Source organism: Carcharodon carcharias, chromosome 32, assembly GCF_017639515.1.
Source record: "Carcharodon carcharias isolate sCarCar2 chromosome 32, sCarCar2.pri, whole genome shotgun sequence".
Taxonomy (NCBI): Eukaryota; Metazoa; Chordata; class Chondrichthyes; order Lamniformes; family Lamnidae; genus Carcharodon; species Carcharodon carcharias.
The window spans coordinates 20,274,017-20,279,621 of NC_054498.1; positions in this window are offsets into that span (position 1 = coordinate 20,274,017).

Here is a 5,605-nt window from a genome sequence, read left to right on the forward strand (position 1 = left end):
TTATTACATGATATTTCATTTTGACTGTGCTAAAAATATAGTTTAAAAGGAAAATAAAAGTATAGAGTTTTTAGAACTTTAGGTTCAGTCACACGTTCCTGCAAAATATGCCATACTTACCACACATGCTGAACCTCAAATTATTCGTATCCCAAGAAGCTATTTTCTGAAAGAAATCTATCTCATGGGCATTTGAATGAATCAAAACCACTGCTTTCATCATTCCATTGAATGACCACTCACTCACTGACATATCGACCCCAATATTAACGGGGAGGGTACAGGGAAACCTGGTAGCAGGCAAACAACCCAGCAAGGCCATGAACATGAAGGCCCTACTGATATGACCAGCAAGGCCTCATCTGAATAATTTTGGGCAGACTCGCACAGGGCACTTGGTCAGATCATCTGCCTGGCTGGCACATGGGAGTGGAAGCTACCAGAAGTCCGCAGAGGGTACCTATGGTGACGCTCCCGAAAAATCAGTTGGGGAGGCAAGGCTCTGGGCCACTATCAAGAGGGGGAGCCAAAAGATCAGGACAAAGGATGTGGACAGAATTAAAAGATCAAGTTCACAATCCGGGCAGGAGGGGGATTCAATACATTGAGGGATACAGTTTTAATAAGTATAAAGGTTACCTCCATTAATGTTGTTATGAAATCAATTTATTCTGTGTTTCTGTGCGCAATGGAAGCTTTTAGGGCTGAATTTTCTAGCTGATGCGTAGGTGGCGGTGCCCGCACATCAGTGCTTAAAATGTCACGCGAGCCTTCTGACGTCAGCATGTGGCATTGCGATATCTAGGTGGGTGGGCGCGCTATGCAGCGCGACACGTGCCCACCATTAATTAAAGGCCTTGTTAAAGCCCTTAACTCGGCAACTGACACTGATTTTGAGGAGCCCGTGCGAACTTCAGCTCGGCACACAGGCCCAACAGGCAGGCGGGTAAGTGGTTTTTTAACAAACCTCATCCACTGGCGGGGATATGTGGGCTCAGAGGGGTTGTTCATGTTTTTTCTGAAGTATTTAATGCAGGAAGTGTTTTAAACTTGCCTGTGTGATTGTTACCAGTTCAGAACGATTTCCAAAAGCTTTCTCTGTACTTTGAAGCTTCAGCTCACTGGTCTGCATACAGTAATCTTTATCGGGCCTGCAGCTTTCTGGAGGCCTCCATTTAGCCTGGGTATGGGTTCTGACATCTCTGATGGAGGAAGGGAGGGATAGAATAAGGAGGAAGCCAGGACTAGACAATCAGCCTCCAGGGGACTCACCTTTGGGAGGCCAGGCGCAAGGGGCACAGCGCCAAGAGGTTGTCCAAGGTGGGTCACAGAAGACGCCACTATCCTGCTGCCAGCGTATACAGACGGCGATGCAGCCAACTCGATATGATGAGGTGCAGTGCCAAAGGAGGCTCCGTCTGTCAAGGGAAACAGTCAACTATATCTGTCAGATGATTAGCCCTGAGATCTCCCCTGTGTGGGTGGACACCCCATGCCAGTGGCTCTCAAGGTCACAGTTGTCCTCCACTTCTATGCATCTGGCTGGATGGACGGCTGCTGGGTGACAAGGGCTATCCCCTCAGAAGGTGGCTCATGACACCACTCCGCCATCCAAGAACAGAAGCTGAGAAGCGCTACAATAGGAGCCATGGCACCACAAGGGCTATGGTGGAGAGAGCCATCGGTCTTCTCAAGATGAGCTTCCGTTGCCTGGACCGCTCAGGGGGCGCACTCCAATACCCCCCAGATCATGTCTCTATGATAGTGGTAGCATACTACGCTCTGCACAATCTTGCGCTGGAAAGGAGGGATGCAGTTGACAATGAAGACCTTGACGCACTGCATGAGACCACACATGATGAATCCAGTAGTGTCTCAGAGGAAGATGAAGCACAGGGCGATGAAGGGCAGCATGCCAACCTGCTACTACACCAAGGAGGCAGGGACACCCGGGACAATTCAATTTAACAAACGTTCAGCTAGCTCCACACACATGGATCAGCAGGACCAGCATTGCCTGGCACTTCCACACATGGCACTTAGGTGCTACATCTTCCACCTCATCGGCTGCAACTAAGGGCTTAGTACAGAAACATCAATGTCCACACAAACACTCATGAGATGTCTGTGAAACATACAAACACCCTCATCCATGGTCAGAAAAGTGGCCTTTATTCAGTCCAAAATAAAGCACGAACATCGCTCAGACGTACATAACTATTTTTTCCCAAATCTAGGGCCAACACAAAATCACCAGCGACGTACCCGTGGAGTGCCGAACGTGCCTTATGCTTTCGTTTGCAGGTGCTACGTCTAGGGCCGCCCCATCGCTCAGAGTGGTTTGTGAGACAGCCTGCTGACTTTGCTGTCCTGTTGGCGTCAATGACCTTGGCCGGCGTCCTCTGGCCTGTGGAGCCTGTGATGGCCCTGCCTGGGAGGGAGTGGCCAGTTCCAGAACTGGCTCCTCCCCAGTTGTCACAGCCTTAACGGATGCAACGGTCACTAGCAGAGGGATGGAGGAGCTGCTGCCCTTATCCAGAGCGCCCTGAGAGGAGCTCGCAGCAACGACAGGCAGGTGCTGCTCTGACATGAGGTCACATTGGACCTCCCTGCTCACCGCAGATGCATAGGCACCAAGCAGCGACACTTGGTGCCCAGAACATCTCCCACATTGGGAATGACCACCTGTGGCCATTACTGCTGTGAAGGCTTGCAGGTCAAAGTGTAACCCAATCAGAAGAGTCTCAATCCAATCGAAGCCCCTCTCCATGAGAGTCGCCAATCTCTCAGTGGAGAAAGCCTGAAGCTCTGTCCTGAGGTCAATGCCTTCACTGTTACTCTGCCTGAACTCCTCCACCACAGAGACCAACTGAAGCACACCCTCATGCAACTCTGCCAGATGCTCCCATGCATCCTGCCACTTGCCCTGCAGCTGCTGCATTGGTGACATCTCCAGAGGCACATCATCACTGCCGGACTCAGCATGTGCCTGGTCCCCTGCAGTCCTTCAGCTGCTGGCGCCATCGGCACTCTCTGTCCGTGCCATCTCCTCCAGCAATTGTGAAGTGCCCTCTCCATTGTGCCCTGGGACACTAGCCGATGTTATATTCCCCACCAAAGAGTTTGTCACTGCGCTGGTGCCTGGCTGGCTGACTGAAATGATGTGCTGCAAGTTGCAAGTCTTGGCCCTCAGGTGTGGAGGGGGGGGCTCTGGACGTGTTGGGGGTGGCCATGCAGTGGTGATGCTGAAATTAACAACAAGGACAGTGCATCAGTTAGCACTCAGTCAGTAACACCTTTCATCCCTTTTCCCCCCAGCCTCATAAGTCACTCACCCTTCAAGAACCTAAGGAAACGAACATTGGTGGGGTGGTAAATAGTCAAGAGGAGGCCCAAACATTACACGTGCATGCAGACAGCCTAAGGAATGCCACATGGAATGTTATGTGGATAAGTGTTCGGTTAAGCACTTGGGCAAAACAAGCAAGGTACGGGAATACATGAGTAATGCTAGGACCATGGGAAGTCACGACGATTACAAGGACCTTGCAGGGCAGACCTGTTAAGGTAGCAGAACAGGAACATAAGGCGTTTAACAAGGTAGAAGCCAAACATGCCTTCATTAGATGAAGAACAGAATGTAGGAAAAGGGAGGTCATGTTGCAAGTGCAGAAAACGCTGTCAAGGCCACATCTGCACTTTTGCATCCAGTTGTGACCTGCACTTCATGGGAGGGTTGGCATTGGAGTGGGGAGAATACAGAGGTACCTGACCTGGATGCATGCTGGCCTGGACAGTTGGAATGATGAGGAAACATTGCATACACTTACGACATTTGCCGTGGAGCAATGGAGATTGAGAGGTCACATTATTGACCTTCATACCGTTATGAGGGGCATAGAACAGGTGGACACAAGGCAACATTTCTCCTTGGTGCAGCGATGACACGTGGTGGCATTTATTTAAGTTGAGTGCCATGACAGAGTAATGTGGGACGCACTGGCTGAAAGGGTGGTGGAGGTGCAAACCCTCCTAAGATGCAAAACGTCTTTGGATGTGCAGCAGCGATGCCATGGCATGTTAGGCCACGGGGATAGTGGTCACAAAGGCAACTTTGGAAGGTGCTGGAGACATGCATCCTCAAGGGTCCGAGGAACTTTTGTGTATGACCCACACGTCTGACTGTATCAGTCTGTGAATGAGCAGTGTTGCAGCATTAACGATTGCAGCAACCATCAGTGCTTTGGATGGTGGGGAGACAGAGTTGATGGGACTATGGACCTCAAATACCTGGCCGCTGCACCTCAACCTTGCTGACACCTGCCGCCCTGGCTGCCTGCCTCCTCCCCAGCTCCATGGCCTGTTCTTCATAGGTGGTGAAGCGCTGCAGCACGGCATGCCCACCACCAGTCCCAGTTCACTGGTGCTCCCTCAGATTGTGCTCTGTTTTTGCCTGTAGAACAGAGAAGAGCATTTATTGGGGCTGATCACTCATGTACTCTGCACATGCACGCCGCACTCAACCACAGTGGCGCATCTGAGGCTTCCAGCGGCTCCTGTCCACAGTACCGGTGATCAGTCCCCAGAAGATAGTACGGCTGGTCCCAACCCCCTCCCCCAATGGACATCTTGGACACATTCGGCGTCCATCACTTTGAATAACACATGGGTCCTAGCGCCCATGGCAAGGAGGCGCAACTAGGTGCGGCGCTGAGGCCAGCAGATGGCTCTTGGCCACGACACCTTGAGGTTCCCCTTCCACCATCAATAAGACATGTGTTGGAGTTCTGAGTATGTGTCTAGCTGCCTCCCCTGCAGGTTGCCCCCAGGCTACTCAAATGCGACAAACACCAACATATGCTGCAGGGAGAACCCATCTTCTCCTCAACCGCTAAGGCAGACGTAAGCATGGTAATTGTTTGCCCACCCAGCATGCACCAAATGCCCAATGCAGTAACGACATTAAGACGTGGGGGGGGCTCAAAGGCCAAAGCTATCTACTGGGTCAAGTGGCCAAGGCTGACATGGTATTCACCCTTCCAGAGCGCAACAAATCATTGAAGCGCTTGCAGCACTGTGTTGCGGTGCGCTGCACTGCACATCATCATGGGTGCTTACAGCCACCGCCACCTCCTGCCACACCTGCCTGGTGATGTGGGGGGCCCTCCTCCTCCCAGCCTCTGGATACAAAATATCCCAACGGTTGGACACCTCTTGGAGGAGGACAGCAAGGCAGGCATCTGAGAACCGAGGGGCACAGTGGCCCCCCGCTGGCCTATCCTGCAGCCTGCCCCCCTCCTTCTCCTCCTCCTCTGCCCTCAAACCAGCATGTCCTTCTCTATGAGTGGCCATGGTGAGCTGCCTCAAGGAGGCTGCCTGGCCCCTCTTTATACAAATTGCCGGTTCCCCATTGGAACCGGCAGTCTGAACACACCCACTGCCGATTCAATTTTCCTGTTGTACACGGGAGTTGCAAACCCGCTGGGCATTCCTTAATTGGCCCGCCCACGCAAAACGGCGGGGCGGCCCGTTTCAGTGGTGGTGATTGGCTGCCTGCCCGCTGCCAAGTCGGTCAGGCCCGCCCATCAAGGGCAAAATTCAGCCC